General features: G+C 40.2%; 1 long non-coding RNA gene across 1 annotated transcript; it reads right to left on the bottom strand.

The window, feature by feature from the left end:
* Positions 1 to 7,658: 7,658 nt before the first annotated feature.
* Positions 7,659 to 8,916, bottom strand: LOC132326944 (uncharacterized). The gene is made up of 2 exons (XR_009486380.1): positions 8,806 to 8,916; positions 7,659 to 8,243 (listed from the first exon to the last, which is right to left on the bottom strand). It is a non-coding gene; the product is annotated as an uncharacterized LOC132326944 (long non-coding RNA).
* Positions 8,917 to 18,393: the final 9,477 nt, after the last annotated feature.

Here is an 18,393-nt window from a genome sequence, read left to right as displayed (position 1 = left end):
AAATTGGTGTTTGCATACAACAGAACCCAGAGGTCCAAGAAGATAAAGAAAACCAAAATCACAACACAAAGTCCCCTGCAGGCAGAGCAAAGACGACCCTGGGGACATCGGGATCATTTTGGTCATCTGCTACACTGAAAGCTGGGAAAAAAAAGATAAAGTTCCTTATTTACCCATAGGCTTGTCCCTCTCTTGTGAACATCAAACTCACCTGGAGCATGAAATGTTTCTGGAGACTATGGCATTGTTTTGGTCTGGTTAATATTTCTTTTTGTAAAGCTTTTTATCTTGTTTTTCAAACAGTGCTAGCACCAAAATGACCTGCCAGCTTTTATTTTTAAAGAACTAGGACTGGTCAAATTCCTAGGAATAACTATTTAAGCCAGAGGGCATGTGGTAGCCAAAGATCCTCTGCACATATAAACAAGTAGTTCTATAAAACTTTGCTGCAGGCAGAGAAATGTGGCAGATAAGGCACTGCTGGATGACAGTTACATTTTCCTCAAAGTAGGAAAAACAATGTCATAGCTCCCAAAGGCCCCATCTCTGTAGGCTTGAAATAGAGCAAAAATTAAAAAGAATGAAAAAGAAAGCAAGCACTGTTTTCCATTTCTTAAGAACTGCCAGTAATAGAAAGACAATGGATAAGCCTTTCTTGCACTGTATGTCATATTTTTGCATCTTCATGAATGTTATGTATACAAAGCATACATAGAAATGTCAATTAAAATACTACCATCAGTGGAATCACAGAGTTGAGAAAACAAGCATTCAAAGGCAGGGAAACATAGTCTTGAAATAAAATGCTATCCCTGAACTTTACCCTTCGATATTTATTCTAAATTAATGGATTTGTTATAGAACTAAAGAGAAATATTGGTGATTCCAAGAGAACAAAAAACATAAAACCATTTTTTGTACAACTTAGCATATTATCCTTCACCAAAAGTAATGTTTGGCCCTTGCACATCTATAGGCTGTAGAGCTTCAGCTCAGCTAGTTTTCTGCAAGCCTGTAATATTTGAATTGAAAAAGTGTATTAATTAAGCTAGATTTAGTTAAACTGTCCTATTGCTCAGTTATCCTTGCACAATGAAGGCATGGTTTCGTCAGGGGAAAAGTTATTTAATGTGTTTGTGATGCCTGGATAGGCTGTCTGGAACAGAGGCTAGACAGTGCCAAAGGAATAAAGCAGGTATTTATTAAAAGGCCTTAAAAGGATACACCTTGGGCAGTGCAAGAGCCTGGCCGGGGCTCTGCCCAAGATGGACCCAAGATGGACAACCGGTCCCAAGTTTTCACACTTTTATAAGTTTTGGTCCATTTACATATTGGGGCTAATTGTCCAATTACAGCTTCAGGTTATGAAGTCCCATCCTCCCAGATTGCTCTCCTGAATTCGCTGTTGTTTGTACTTTTTGAGCCTGAAGCTGGGACAGTGTCCTTGGTTCTCAGGCTGGAAAAGGATTGCTTTGTCTGACTGAACTGTGAAGAGAACTTGCTAAGTTCTTAGTGAAGAATGCAGTACATACATTCTCCTTGCTGCAAAGGGACAAACTATGGAACTCAAATTTAGTAAAATTGTACACCTTTGGTATAAGGATTTAGAAATCTAAACTAAGGATTTCCCTTTAGTACTCAATATTACTACTACTATCCTTTTTTAACCCATCCAAATGTTAATGGTCTCATAAATTAGGCAACACATACTCTGAGTACATAATTTTTTTTGTTTGCTTTGTTTTTGTTTATGTGAAATAAAAACAATAATGAATTCATTAACTGTCTTCATTGATATCAGTCAGGGACAGTTAATTAAGTACTCTACAAATGCACCATTGAACAAAGTGTTCCTTGTTCCTGTAGGTTAAAAATAAATGAAATGTAATTTTAATTCCTGTGTTCAGGGATTAAAACCAAGGATTCCTGCAGCATGGTGGAGGTTATCAACTAAAACCACAGAAGAGAAAACAGAGGATACCAAGACCACAGAAACCCATTAGACACAAATGTAATTATGAGCTAAGTAACGTGGTCCTGGGATATTTCAGATAAAACGTTTCCTCTAGAAATGGAACAATATTCATAGAAATGTGCATTGCTTCACCTAAATCTGAAGTATTTTGTGTACAATTCTGGTCACTCATTGTTCAGAAGGGATGAATTCAGGATGAAAAAAGCAGTGCAGATGACTGGCATGAGCCAAAGAATGGATAGGCTACCATACGTGAATAAAATAGGCTCATTTGTTTAACCTAGTGAAATGAAGGTCAGTAGTGAAAATGGAATCAAGCATAACACCAAAAAGCTAAAATAACTTTTTCAGCTATTGCATGATGCTGACACTTGATGGAAATTGGAATTCTGACATTTTTACAATAATGTAGATAGTTAACCAGCAAAGAAATACATTTCTGAAACACACACTAAGTGAAAATAGAAACCTGATTGCTTTACAGAGAGACACAACTTGTGAGAGGGATTGCATGATACAGTTGTCTGCAACAGGAGAAACACAGACTTGATAATCCAAAATGTCTTTTTGAATTGTATCATCCTAACTAATAGGTATTAATCCTATAGGTATGGTATAGCCCATATATTTAATGGGGTTCAGCCATCCATAGAAGACTGGGCATCACCAAAGTTTCAAGGCTTGCAATAGCTGACAGGTACTACCACCTCAAAATCACTGTTCAATTCAAATCAAGGGCTCTTAGGCAATGTTTACTCAGGTTTACCATTTTCCTGAAATCCCTCTTGTTTGCTATGGCTACAAGGGTGCTGCCAGTGGCTGTCCCTGCTAAAAGCAGCTTCCAGAGCACAGATTACCCAGACTGTGCTGCGTGGGGTCTCGTCCCTGCCCAGGCTCCTCTGCCGAGTGCTGCCCAGTGACACAGCCCTGCTGCAAACTGCCTTGCACTGAGCACAAGCACTCAGGGAGCTGGAAACCCTGAATGGAACACGCAGGCAACCTAGAGGACTGTGGGAGGGACTAGCAGTGTTGAAGCAGCCAGGATTTGGAAATGTTGGCTTTCAGGAAGAGGACAGTTTGTTAACATGAACTATGGATCCTGGAATGTTCCAAGCCTGGCTTTTTGACTTCAGCCTGTTTTCATCAAAGACCATTTTTCTGTTGAATGGGGTGGTCCCACCCAGGAGTCACTTCCTGGTGTATCTGCAACCTTGTCACCACAAGGTGAAACTGCAGCTATTTTTTAACTGAAAACAAGTTTTGCCCACCTACAGCCATCGCCTGCCATTCCTCCTGCAATCTCATTAAGCCGTGTTTTGCTTTGCTGACACCAGCACTGCCAAAAAGCTCAGCTGGCGAAGGAGTCTGTGTTAGTAATGTGGCTGGCATTCTGCCTCCTGCAGCTGAGGTCACTTCTGAGCACTTCTGAGTCTCTACTGGTCCACTTGGATGGATGGCCTAAAACTCTCTCCCTCTGCTCAGCTTCCCAATGATGTAGCAGGCTTGCAGATGGACTATTGCACTGGCCTTGCTCTCTAGCAGTGATAATATCTATAACTGCTATTTTTCTTGCCCTGTATCTTACCTAGCCAGCCACCAGAGTTGTTGAAAGACTTCATGATCCTGTGTTCCCATTCTACTCAAATGTTTCAAGCAACCCTGCAGACCATCCCCCCTAATTCATGGAAACAACTTAGCTTTGCTGGAAGATTTTACTCAAATTGTTTCAAATTTGCATAAGAATGCTTCTTTTCTGGTTCCCTTGTGAAACACTCATCACTCTCACTCATGCAGGTCTTTTGATTTCAGAGGCCAGAGATGTGAAGCACAAACTCTGCCTTCTTTGCACAGTTTATAAACAACTGTAACTTCTAGGATGGGGTCCATTTCACTTCACCTTAGCCATTGAAAAGTCAGCCTAAGTCAATAATTTAGATTATCTCTATAATGACTGGAAAGGAGAAATTTCTTTTAGAAGGCAAATGTCTCCTACACTGACACATGGGGAGGTCTTACTCTTTGGAAAGGTCTTTCTCTGTTAAATACATGTCTAGGACACCTAACACTCAGAAACAAAGGGTAGATGAGCCTGATGATTGATGGTTTATGTCTTGACAGTATTTTGTAACAGAAACTACTTATTTATGGTGCTTAAAAGCTAAGTAAAACTTTGTAGCCCATTTCAGAGAAGGTAAATAGAAGCCCATAAAGAACATCTGACCTGTCAAAAGCCAGACTGGCAATCACTGTCAAAGTCACAAGAGGAAGACAGGAGATCCTCAATCACAATGCTGTGCTAAGACCATTAAACCATGCCTCTTTCAACAAACACCTTTCTACTTGTTGCCTGCAAACATCAACAGCAGTTTTACATGGGTTATTAATTGCTTGTAGTGCCTGGCCAAGAATAGTCTGGTCACACCTAAAGGATTTTCTGTAACTGGGTGGCCAGTCCATGCCCCTTAACCCCTTCAAGCCAGCTTAAAGAGAGCAGTCAGGTCCCACATCCAGAGCCATTCTAAGTGATACTTCACTGCTTCAGATTCAGTAAAATTCCAGTGGAGACACAGTTGTACCAGAAAAGTGTTGGCTGATTTCTGGGAGTTCTTTTTCCCCCAGGAAAGAAGGGATATGATCAAAAGCAATCTTTCCTCTGATCTTAACTGTGGAAGGCTTGCCAACTCCAAACATATTTTCTAGAGTAGAGCAGACCTCAAGCCTTCACAAGTACTATGTCACCTTCCATACATAACATCAGGCCAGTGAACCTTCAAGTTCTTAGGTTATCCAAGTCACTATGTGTGTATCTGTAATAATGTACACAGTTATGAATATTTGAGTGCACTCACTCTCAAGAAGTGTTTGGATGAGCACACACATAATTTTATCATTTTTAGGAGTAACTCTTGATTCTGAAATACTTGCTCTCACTAATGAAGTATACAGCTCACCAGTAATTTGTATGCACCTAAAGGGGAACTCCAAAGAGATATGTTTCACTTTATCATGCTGGACTTAGCCTTCTGAAAAGACTGACGAGATCAGGAAGGGAGAGGTATGGCTATAAAGCTAGGGTGAATAATTTGTGGTGCAATGTAGTTGTAAAATCACTGGGCAAATACCTACTGTTTCTCTAACCCATTGGGCTGATGGATGTGGAGTGCATGTTGTGGAGAAGCTCAGCTGTGTCACACGAGAGGCTACATGGAGTCCTGAATTTTTATTGTCAGCTTATCAGAAAGAGTCATAAGACAAAGGAATTGCTCTTTTTCAAACAGTTCAGTAGCTGAGAGTGGAAAATAGTGGGTTTGTTTGTGATAAGGACGGCACTACACCCTGCACTCACTCTGCTACTGTACAGAAAGAGAAAATACAAGAATGCAAAGCAATAGCATTTTACTTTCAGGTTGTAAATGCTACACTCTGCTCTTTGTGCCCTATGCTTCATGCTGTGGAAAAGCTGCAGCATGCCAGACAGGAGCTCTTTTCAAACAAAACTGGGGAAACTGGAAAACTACACTGTTTACTGCATTTAAACTCTTTCCTCATGGTAAGCAACAGCCACACCAGCAAGCCACAAAGCAAGAGACACCTTAATGGTCCAGGAAGTTCAGAGATCTTTGAGTTAAATATTGAGCAATGCAGGTGCAGGCTGCAGATGGGAGGTTGGGGTGTGAAAGCATGCCAAGTGCATAACAAAACTCGATTGAAAGAAGCCAGTATTAAGACCTCAGTCTGAATTCATTGCACATAGATGGCAGGAATTCCACAGATAGCCTGTGTGAAACAAGAGAGTTTTCAAGGTTCCTCAGTGAGCCATAAAAAGGGACCTGCATTGCTCTGCTCTTCTCAATTACAATTATCACCACACACACCAAGGATATCTTCTGCTAAATATGCAGGGGCAAATAACTTCTTGATGCAACAAGCTCAAGTGACTGTATTCACAGAATCACTGTTTTTCAAGATTTGTGTCTAACTATGTCAGAATTAGGAACTGATTATTTTGCTGGTCTTACCCCATCATGCTATTTCATCTGTAAACTATAGGAGGTAATAACAGAGGTGACTCTCTCACACATAAAGCTTAGTGAAGAGAAACCCTATCAAAGTAGGCCCTTGCATTTCTTTGGAACCATTGACATACTGGCATTTAGAATCTAGGCCATTGTTCATACAGTGGTTTTGATATACAGAGCATTGTGCCTATACTAACTACTCCATTACTGTTGACACATACTTAAAAGACAAGCTTTATGATTTATTCTTCATGTCTTACATTTCTTTGCTTAGGTTCCAATTCTTCCTAACCTTTACAGCCAGCATTTTCAGTTTACACATTGTCAATTATTAGACCAGGAATACATGCAGTATATTAGGTTAGACTCATATACAAGCCTTTGTAGAATGTAGGAGACTTCACAAAGACTGAAAGTCTATCTCCTCAAGTATCTTTGAAATTACACCTATACTTCTGTTCCAACTTAAGGATGTAAATAGGATTTATGCATGAATTGTGCTGTTGCTGGCCATTAGCACATGGGTGAATTTGGTCCAGTGGGTGTGTATGTTGATTTTCCACTTTAGAATTTCTGATCCTCCCAGTTCTTCATTACTACCTGTCAAGATTGCTATTGTTATGTTTGGGGTTTTTGTACACCTGAAGAAAGATTTATAACCTTTATGGTTAAAATATTCCACATCTGATCCTTTTTCTATTTGCCTTTAACTCTCTTCCCCAGCCCTGATCATAGCTGCTTTAAAAAGTTTAAATGGATTGATGATGTTTTTATTAATTATTCATGTAATTAAAAGCTCTTTTATTAATTGAGTAGGTCTCAGTTTCTGGAGTACTGTGGAAAAAGAATGTCGCTGAGGACTTCTCTAAGCTGATGGTGTCCATATAAGAGATTCTAACTTTCTAAAGTGCATATTTCTGAGAACTTCTACCTCCAAAGGAGTGGTGTTTGCAACAATTTTCTTTGGAAGATTTGAGAGTTTAAACATTTCAGACTTAGTGGCAAATTTTAAAGCATTTTTTTCTTTTTGAGAGAAATATTAACTCGTATTTTGAGTACTATAATTATTTCCCTAAGGTAATAAAACTCAGCTATTTTTTTAAAATAGTATTTCCTTTAGCTTGATAGCTTGATTCTTAAATTAAAGTACCTTTTCTATTTTCACATTACATCTTAAATAACTGACGCATTTTATGATCCTCTCTGGAACCCAATAAGTAAAGCTCTGATTTGAGATTTCTGTATTAGGCATTTATAGTTCTTGCCTGCCACAAGCACACTTCAAAAAGAGATGAAGCTTTGTGCCAGAATATAATGCTATTCATGCAGAGAAGAACAAAAACCAAAAAAAGTTGAAAATTGCCTTAGAAGAGCCACTAGTATCACCCAAGAAAAATATATATTTTCTGTACAAAACTGGAGATTCCACAAACCCCAAACTCTAAGTTTTCAGCTATTCATTGAATACCTGCAGCAGATTGTCCAGGCCTTTTATTGGAAGTATGCACAATATATTGCCCTCTCCAGATGTACTCTGCAACTGCTTCAAAAAGAGGAGAAATGGCAACAGGCACAATGGAAGAGGCTGAAGGAAGACTTTGGACATTGTTTGCCCTGAACAGATGACAGAACAGATTTGAGCCTGCAGAAATAAATACAGCATATTTATTGATAAAGTATTTTATTTGTAAATACAACTTTTATTTATTTTTAAAATAATCTCCAGGATTTCTACAGCAGATTTTTATGATGGTATTTCTAAGTAACTGTTCACCCAAGGCTGAATTTCTTCACTGATCTGAATCTGCCTTTGCCATGCCTCACTGGTGAGGTTTTGCTGAAGCAGTTCCTTTGAGAAGTACTCACTACAGGAATAACTTTGCTGTTCATAAGGGATCCAGAGAAGCCTGAGGAGAGCATGCCTTCAGTGTAGACAGAGGAGAGTAAACTGAAAAGCCATCTTCATATTCTCCTGATCTTGTTCACCTTTGTCCCATATAATTCAGATGTCCCAGACAAACTCTTCAACATGCACATGAGCAGCAGTGCTCTCCCAGCACCAACACACTTCAAAAGGCAGCCATTATTAACATTCCATAACTCTTCCCACACCCATCCCTACTAAAACCCTCCTACCAAGTTTCTGAAAGCATCTCTGGAGCTTTGGAAAGTGCCACTTGGCTATGCCTGATCCAGGTCAACTCTCTCCTCTCTAGAGACCTCTTCCTCTCTTCCATCTCTCTTGCATACTGTCAGAGGACACAGAAAGGATAAAGTTTTCATCTACAGTTTGTATAGATCCAACAACCCATGTTTTATTGTGAATCAGGAGAGGTAAAATCTAATTTCTGGATAGTTTTCAGTAATTTTTTCCTGTTTTGGGAACTGTTTTATTTCTGTTTAAATGTTACTATAGATACTGGAACTTAGGCTCACAAAGTTACATAACCAGCCTCTGCAAGGGTGTCTGGTGGGACATAACACCCTCCTGTGCAAATCTGACACAGAGAGCATTTGGTGCAAAAGTGCTGGGAGAGGAAGGTACCCTTCACACCTCTCTCCAGGTCTGGGAGGCTGTGTGCCTGCCCTGAGGCCCAAAGGGACAGAATGTGGCTGATGCATCTGGGAACAACTGGGTGAAACTAGTCACAGCACAGTCATGAAAAATATTGAAAGGGTAACAGCAGATACTGTTCAGACAGAGAGAGACAGCAACACATACCAGTAGACAGTCCACATCTTGGAAACAGTAATGAAAGTACATTGCATTTGTCTGGACTGTTCAGGACAGCGATGTGTACAGAAACCAACCTTGGAAGAAGCCAAGTCTAGGTCCAGAGTCTCAGAGTGGCCAAGCACACCAGCTAACTAGCCCAGAAAACAGAGCTGATCAGTTGTTGTGTCACTGCTGTCTCTGTGCCCAAGATCTGTGGTAATGGCTGGATAAACACAGTTCAAAAATCAACAGTTTCCTGAAAGCAAACTGAGCAATGTTACCATGGTAGTATGCTAATGGCCTCAGGCATTTTTCTATTACTCATGAATATTTCTTTGTCATATGGCAGGGAAAAAGAAGTTTCTAAACCAACTTATGGCTTTTTCATCCTGTTCATAATGTAGGAAAATACTTAGGAAACATCTATACCCTCAAAGCCCAGAAATTCTGTATTGCTCCACCAAATACAACTGAACTCCAAGTGGACACCTGTATGTCAGAGGGAAAGGATGGTGCACTCCTTTCCCAATGTTTTCAACAAAGCCAGGCTCAGCTCTTGACCTCTTGAACCATTGAAGCCTAAATCCACAATTCTGAACTGAGATAGACATTTGAATATTTAACAGAGTATCTACTAATTCAGACACTGTAATTTTCACACTTCCTTTCTCACACTACCAGTTTCCTGAAAACAGGGATCATGCTTCCCTATTTCACAGAGCTGCAGCAAAGAAATTCCCTTAGCAAGTATGTGATGCTTGTCACCAAAGTCTAAAGAAAAGGACTGAAGAAGAGCTGAAATAGAAATTCCCTGTGTCCCAGGCATATAAAATGCCCAAATGCTTTTTATTTAAATTGGTGTCCATTGTAATCTTGCCTTTCTTGACAATTGCTACAAATGCTCCCTTTACAACCAGTGAACACGCTGCTGCTTCTTGAGTGAAACAAGGAGAGAGCTCAACAAGACAGAGCCATCAGGCACAGACATTTAGGACCAGAAGTAAGAATTAATCAACATCACATGGCAATAATAAAGGCAAGCAGATTTTGTGAACAGAAGCCTTGTTTCACCTTCCCTGCATATACCTGCTACCCCAGTTTTATATCTCACAGCTCTATCTCACTGCCAATTATACTGATACCAGAGCTTTTAACCCATATGTAGCTTTTAATTAAATAAAAGCCATTTAGATACTCTTCACAAGCTATGAGTATAGTGCTGTACTTGAAAGTCTCCAACACCATTTGAAAGAAGTATACACTTAAGTTAGTAGATTTTTCCCAAAAATCTAATGGAAAAGTGGAAAACACGTCAGACACAGGTCCACTGCATCTGTGCATTTAAAAATGTACAGTTTATGTAAACACAAAGAGGGATAGTAAATGATCCAGCACTGACAAGGCAAGCAGGAGGTCCTGGCTCCACTGCTTGTAGTGCATAGATATATATATATATATATATATATATAAAAATATATATATAAATTAAAAAAAATATGTAAGTACACAGATATTTCAATTCTCTTTCCACCTTCTGTTGCTAACAACAAAATGAAATAAAATGAAATGAAATGAAATGAAATTAAATTAAATTAAACCTCTCACAAAAAAACCTACAAAACCAACAAAAAATTTTTTAAAAGCCCAGTTTGCCTTGAGAAATGCCAATAGAGAACAATTTCTATGATGTACTCCCCAACTGCCCAGGTTTTGGCTGGGATAAAGTTGCTGGATTTAGTATGATAATAATGTTGATAGCACACTGATGTTTTAGTTGTTGCTGAGCAGTGCATACTGTAAGTCGAGGACTTTTCAGCTGCCCGTCCTCTGCCAGCAAGGTGGTCCACAAGAAGCACAGAGGAAGCAAGGCCAGGACAGTTGGCCCAAAGAGGCCAAAGAGATGTTCCATACCATAGAGTGTCACACTCAGTATAGAAACTGCGTGGGGGAGAGGTCAGTCACTGCTCAGGGATAGACCTGGTATTTGTCAGTGGGTGATGAACAATTACAGTGTTCATCACTTGTGTTTCTTGGGGTTTATTTTGCTATCTCTTCTTTTTGTGGCATCCCTTTTCATTTAAATTACTACAGTATATATATTATATTTTATTCCTATGATTAAGCTGTTCTTATCTCAGCCCACAGGTTTTACCTTTTTTTCCCCAATTCTCCTCCGATCACACTGGGGGCCAGGTTGCAGCAAGCAGCCGTGTCATACTTAGTTACCAGCTGGGTTTAAACCATGACTCCCACTTTTTAGCAACCTAGTTCCTTCAAAACTGTTTCATGATGCAGTCTGAAAACCTGAGGACTTTAAAAGGACCTGGTCTTTTTTGAAAATGTAGTACTGGTATGAAGTGATGTAGATTAAGGAACAGAAATGTTGAGTTTTCCCTCACATCTTAGACTGGAAGATGTTTTTCTGGTGATGGTTTTATCTGATTCATGAAAAATTTTGAAGCTGTTTGGCAAAGCATACTGTACATGCTTTCCTATTGCACTGGAGAAGCTATGAGCACAACTGAAAGACTTGCACATATTGTGAAATAGTTTCTTTACTTTCACATCATTTTAATGTCACTCACTTTCTGGATGAAATCCTGAACCATAAACTGAGCTGTAAGCAGGATACCTATGTAGTAACCCCCCACGTTTTGAATGGATGTTCTGAATGCCACATCCCCTTCTAGCTCAGTACTTTTGCCTTTACAATTCCATAGGGCTTTGCTTGAATTATAACTACTGCTGGAGTATTTCAGATAAATTCAGGCCACTTTAACCGATCAGTTCAGTGTCATTCTTTGCTCAGAAATGCCAGTGTGACCTTACTATTTGCTGACTCTGTAAATAAGTAATTATTTGGCTTACTTATTAAGGTAACACACCCTAGCTAGTTCGAAAAACCAGACCTACAAGATAATCCTCATCTCAAGTTTCTGCTGGCTGTACTGTCCCAAAGAATATGCCCATATTGAATAAGTGAAATTTCATCTAGCCTTCATACTGTAGTTGGACATGTGAGGCACAGGTGGTGAAAGCAACAGTCATCAAACAGGCGTTTTCTCCCATTAATTTATGAGTACAAAATATTGCTCTGCAGATACGGAGATATATTTTTCTTACTGCAGGAACTGTTTTGCTAAGTATGCAATGAAAATTTCAGTCAAATCACTTTTCATTAAAATAGGTGGATCAATAATGACATTATTAGATATCTTTAGAAGGCAAAGAAATTAAATTTCATAGAAGAGATCTCTATTTCACACTATAGCTGATATCTCTCCATTAATCATTTTTTTATATACACTGAAATTCCAAATATCATTGCTTTACAAAAGTAGTTTGGAAGTATCATGAAACCAGCAGTTCTGTTTTTAAAAATAGACATGCTGATGTAATTTTTAAAAAGTTTTGAAATTATGTATTTTCCTAGATTTTTTTTTGCTTTTAATATTTAGAATATGGAGTAAATTTTTAAAAATTATTGCTGATTAAAATAGGGAACAGCACTTGTTCTCTGTTTTTAACCAACAGATGCCATTCTTGCTGGAGCATATAGTACTACATACAGGTATGTAAGATGGTAGCCACTGGCTATTCCTTTACTTTGTCCTTAATGCCTGCATTATGATAATTTTAACTTGCAATTTGTTTTCTTTTTAACAAGTACAGCATTTTATAGCTAGAAGTTGCCATGAACAGCCTGATTTTAAAGTATATAATGATCCTTATCTTCCCCCAACAGTGGTACTTAATGCAGAAGCAAAGAAATCACAGGGTTGGTCAGGCTGGAAGGGACCTCAGGAGGTCATTTAGTCCAAACTCCCATTCAGAACAGATTCTGAGTTTAGAATGAGTTTAGAATTGGTCTAGACTTCGTCCATTCAGATCCTGAAAGCCTTTTGAAAACATTTCAGAGCTTCTCTGGGCAACTTGTTCCAAAACTTCAGAACAAAACAATGTTTATCCTTGTTTTGGCTAGAATTCCCCTCCCCCGTTTCCTCATCTTTAGGAAACCACTGTCTCCCATTTCCACGCTGTGCTCCTCAGCTTCAGCTTCACCTCCTCAGAAACCTCCAGTGCTCAGGAGGCTGCTCTGAGATCTCCTGACACCATTTCTTCTCCAGGCTGTCACAGCCTTTACTGAAATACTTTTTTCATATAGTGATATTTTTAATTTATGAAAATCAGCTAAAGATGGCAGCTAGTTCAAACTGGTCAGAGTCTGCAAAGCTTTTTCAAACAGCAAGAGAAGGAACCAATATCTTACCAATTTCAGTACATTCTTCAGTCAAATGTATTAAATTATACATTTTGTCTGATAAGTCTTTTCAGGGCCTCACAATTTAGCAAAGAAATGTGCTAACTTTTCAGTAAGTATTCAATAACATTAAAGAGATACACTAGAAGAAACTGAAAAGTTAATATAGAACTAAAAAATGTTGTATCTTTTTCATACAATGCCAGCTTTGCAAGGGAAGAAAACCCAAAACAACAAACCAAACCAAACATTGTTTCCCAAAATTGCATGCTTTTGGAGTTTGTTTTTGAATATTGAGCATTATGAGTCATTTGTGACTGTGGAAATTCCAGTAAGTCAATGGAGTTACATCAGACCTGAACGGGACTCTTTAATTCCTGACAGTACATCCTAAACTACACAAGCAAACAATGTCCCCAGAAGTGAATGGAGTGTTAATATCCTCCATATTTTAAGACAGCTCTCAATCACCCAGATTAAATCCAAAACCTCCATTCTTGCAGGACACATAAAAACATGTGATCTCTGGACATATGAAACCTCCAAAGATCAATCTGTCTCCTACTCAAGTAATATAAAGCCATACATAATAAAACACAAAAAAATGGGGAAATAAATTCTTAAATTAAACAAAAAAACCCCAAAACAACCCAGTAAAACCAAAACCCAAAAAACTCAACAAAATTCTTAAAATTTATCTATATTCCCAGGAGTCAAGCAAATAAATAATAGCTGAAGGTCTAGCAGCTTTAACTAAAGGCTACTGTAGTTAGATAGCTTTAACTATCTCTTGGGAGATCCAAGATCTGGATTTCCCCTGGGAGTACCCTGGCATTACTCCACTGAGTTGCTTAACTGAGCAACGTCAAATGACTTTTACATGATATGGACCCTAAATAGACAAAAACTGACACATCAAAATTACTTTTTTGTGTAGCAAAGTCAACTTCCATCTGTTAACAATTCCACATTTTATCTAACTGGTGCATGACAAGATTTTCTGAGAATAGCAGAATTACTTCTCTCGATTTCCCATCTACCATGGGTTGACCCTGGCTGGGTGCCAGACACCTACCAAAGCTGTCCTGTCACTCTCCTCCACAGCTGGACAAGGGAGAGAAAATACCATGAAGGGCTCATGAGTTAAGGACAGAGAGATTGCTCACCAAATACTGTCACAGGCAAAACAGGCTTGAATTAGAGATGTTAACTGAATTAATTGTTAATAAAATCAGAGCAGGATAATGAGAAGTAAAATAAGACCTTAAAAACACATCCCCTCACACCTCCCTCCTTCCCAGCTCTACCTCCTCTCCCCTCCCATAGTGCAGACAGACAGGGAATGGGGGATTATGATCAGTTCATCTCATGTTGTTTCTGCCACTGCTCAGGGTGAGCAGTCCTTCCCCCGCTCCCTCCCACAGGAGACCTTTCTCCAATGTAGAGTCCATCTCACAGGCTACAGTTCTCCACAAACTGCTCCAACATGAGTCACTCTTCCACAGGGTGCAGCCCTTCAAGGTTAGGCTTTTCCCCAAGGGCTCACAAGTCCTATCAGCAAACCTGATCTGGCATGGTCTACTCTCTCCATGGGTCTGCAGATCCCTGCCAGGACCCTGCTCCATGACAGGTCTCCCACAGGGTCACAGCCTCCTCTCAGGCATCCCCCTGCTCCAATGTGGGACTCTTCCATGGGCTTCAGGTAGATCTCAGCATTCCCGTGGTCCTCCATGGGCTGCAGGGGCACGGCTGCCTCACCTCACAGCTGCAGGGGAATCTCAGCTCCAGTGCCTGGGGCACCTCCTGCCCCTCCTTCTCCACTGACCTGGGTGTTCACAGAGTTGTTCCTTTCACATATTCTTGTCCCACTCTTCTATGGCCACACTTACATCTGCATAATAACTTTCTTTCTCCCTTCTTAGATATGTTATCACAGAGTCATTACCACCATTTCTAACTGGCCCAGGCTTGGCCAGCAGCACGGCTGTCCTGGAGCCATCTGGCATCTGCTCTGCTGGACACAGGGGAAGCTTCTGGCAGCTTCTCACAGAAGCCACAGCTTTAGCCCCCTGCTACCAAAACCTGGCCATGCAAACCCAACACACCATCATTTCAAGGCTTCCAGAGCACAGAACAAATCATTATACAGTGAAAGTCAACAGAATAACTCACTTTTTATCCATGTGTTTTCCATTGCTGTTGGAACTGTGAATATAGACTGAAAGCAAGAGACCTTTTATAACAAAACCACTGACTGCATATATTTTTGTATGAAAGAACCATGTCATCTTTCTGTTTTCTGTTGTACACTCTGAAGAGAAATTCCAGCCCCAGTACTGAGGAAAACATCATTATAGAAGAAATAAAGTTTAAGAACAGCATTAAGAGACAAGGCACCTATACAAAGTCATTCTCAATTATGACATCATCCACACATCATCTTGAGTTCACATCAGCATATACTTGATGAAGATTTGGTCTCAAGCCCATCAATCTTCACACATGCGTATCTGCCCTTGCTTCCAAAATTGTTGTTATTCTTCCTGCTATGGAAACTTCAGGCGTCCCTCAACCACATCTTGGACATCACTATTAAATTTAACCATCATTCTACAATTCAAATAATGAAATTCAAGCTTAGCAGCCTTCAGTAGTCATTACAGCTGCAACAAAATCATGCCTGTTCTTAAAAACATCGACATATTACAAGAAATTCAACACACGCACATCCCAGTCCCCACACGTTGCCTCTGTAATTCTGATGGCTGCAGTGGTCTTGAAGGCTGGCCCTTAGAGAGATGATTTTTGTTAAAAGCAGTCATGTGTGACTTGTTGCTTTTAACTAGAAAGAGCAGCCATCCATCCTTTCCTTGTGTGAGGCGGTGAACACAGAAGACCCTTGTGTTGCGGTGTTTGAAATTTGTTTCTGTACAAAATGTAAATTCATTTCAGGGGTGAGGAGCTACAGTAATTGCCTTGGTCCATGGGCCACAGGAAGGGACAGGCAGGAGGAAGAACCTGGGCCAGGTCAGGCAGCAAGACTCGTTATCCCTGTGTGGGCAGGAGAGAGGCAGGGAGGGGCTCACACAGTAGCCTCTGCCCTAGGCCCCATGCACCTCAATACCAGCTCTGCCCAAGCTCCTCCAGTGGTTTCCTCTTGTCCACACCTGTATGACAGAGCCAGGAAGCCTGGCTACTCACCCTCGCCTTGCCCTTCCTCCAAGCAAACAAGAAGGACCCAATTATGCAAACACACAGACTGACTCACAAGCTGCTCACGTGGCTACGAGAGCCCACCGTTACAACACAGGAGGTTTCAATGCCGTAAAGGTGCAACTTATGCTGTGCTGTGAGCTTTTTAACACTGCAAAGGCCTTTCCCATGGACCACTGAATTGATATCAGCACAGAACTCCCAGAAGAGCTTGGGAATCATCTGCCAGAAGACAAGGCTGAGTCACAGAATTCACAGAAGGGTATGCCTGTGCTATAGTCACAAGTGATGTGACTGCAATGCTGCGGATACCCTGCCAGGCAGGCTTTAAATTACTTGTCTTGGGCACTGGTAGCAGTCTGGCCATTGAGTTCAGGCCAGCCTAACCACTCAAGTATTTACCCAGCTTTTTGGGCATGTTTTCCAGATAGCTACAGGGTCCACACTGCTACAGCCAGGTTGCTACCAGTTCCCCAGCTGACTGGTTTTAAACCAGCTCAGGTATGTACATCACTGCAGCATAAACATACCTAAGCTTTTAAGTAATTTAAGCTTCAATTCAAATTCTTACTGCCTCAACTTCTATATTTTTAACAACTTGGACTTATAGCATGTATCCTCACTGTACTGTGGAGATTAAACATTTGGAGTGCAATAAATTAATAGCATTTTAAGTGTAAAATTTATGGTTCTTCCAAAATGTGAACTGTGTTTAATAAAAGTAATGAATATTGCTGGCTATGTGATGATCTCTCCCTCATTCCTTCCAGCAGCTGTTCAGTGCGTACTAGATGTATGAGGTGACTATCTGACCTGAAACTCTGCAGAACACTAAGTTTATACACAGATACCCAAATCCCTCAAACATGTATCTGTAGACTAAGGAAAAAGCCCACTGGTTGCAGTGGACATTTTCCCTGCATAAATACCACTCACTGACTATATATAGAGTACATTCTGTAACACAGAACAACTTGGAAGAAATGCCAGCTTAACAATTGTACTGCTTGGATCCAGCAAGCTACTTCCAATCCGCCTCACAACCTGAAGCTGAATTAAGGACTGAAAAAGTACACAGAATTCTTAAGGATTTCCTTTATTTTTTAACTGATTTTTGGGAAGCAGAATATGTCAGAAATGTGACAGAACAGCCACATTCATCACAGTGGCAATTTGGCTGAATGTAGCAAGGGTTCATTTCAACAAATGGCTGGATTTGGTCTTTCAACAGACATCTGAACATGTTATACCCATTCATGTAACATTTTAATACTGATTTGCTCACGCCAGAGATCCATACATTCCCTTCAACACTCTCTAGGTAACACCTCCTGTCTGCTTATATCAGAAACTTGTAACATGTTGCCAACACTCTTCCTAATGCTTGGGATTATGGATCCTCAAGGCCCCATCATGTCAAATGCTCCATCTTGTTGCAAGGGCTCATGGCAGGTGCTACAAACCAAAGGACACCCAAGCAGCACTCTTTCTTTTCTTCAATACCACGGACTTGCATAGCACTTCTCTTCCTTCCATTTTGAGACAGAAGTCATTCTGTGGGGATGATGAGTAGAGCTCAGATGGAAGAGGTGTTGTGCTGGAAGATGTTAAGGGCTGCCATCAACCAGTCCTTTGATCTAGAAACACTTCCAGACATGGTTAAAAGTGCTGGGTCTGCTAACCAGATGGCAAGGACTCTCTCTGCTCCCAGCTTCTCCCTTCTGGCTTTTCAATTCCCACTAAAATCAGTAAGATTCTGCTCCCTTTAGAACTTGGACTTGCTGAAAACAAACACAGGAAGGCAACAAAATGCTGAAAGGCATACAGTCTTGACAGTACAAAAGCATCAATCTCAATCCTCCCTCTCTTCTGCCACTTCACAAGAAGACAGTAAAATTACAGCAGATTAAAACAGGTTCACCTGAGGCCAGAGCTAGATACTAGCAAGAAAAGCCAGTGACTTCACCAGGAGCATCATGATGGCTACTACTAAATATTTTGGCATTTCTCATGATTTGACATCAGAACAGCTCTACCTCTGACCTTGGGGTTTCAGTTAGCTGTTTAACCTCTGCTAGTTCCCAGAATAAAAGAAAGAATGCAAACTGGGACGTACCTACTTTATCTTGAGCATGTTCCTGCAAGAAAGCAACAGCAGCTCCCTTTCTAAGTCCTAATGAAATATTTTGTGCCCATGTGTGTAACACAG

Source organism: Haemorhous mexicanus, chromosome 4 (genome assembly GCF_027477595.1).
Source record: "Haemorhous mexicanus isolate bHaeMex1 chromosome 4, bHaeMex1.pri, whole genome shotgun sequence".
Classification (NCBI taxonomy): domain Eukaryota; kingdom Metazoa; phylum Chordata; class Aves; order Passeriformes; family Fringillidae; genus Haemorhous; species Haemorhous mexicanus.
This window is presented reverse-complemented; position numbering and strand designations above follow the sequence as displayed.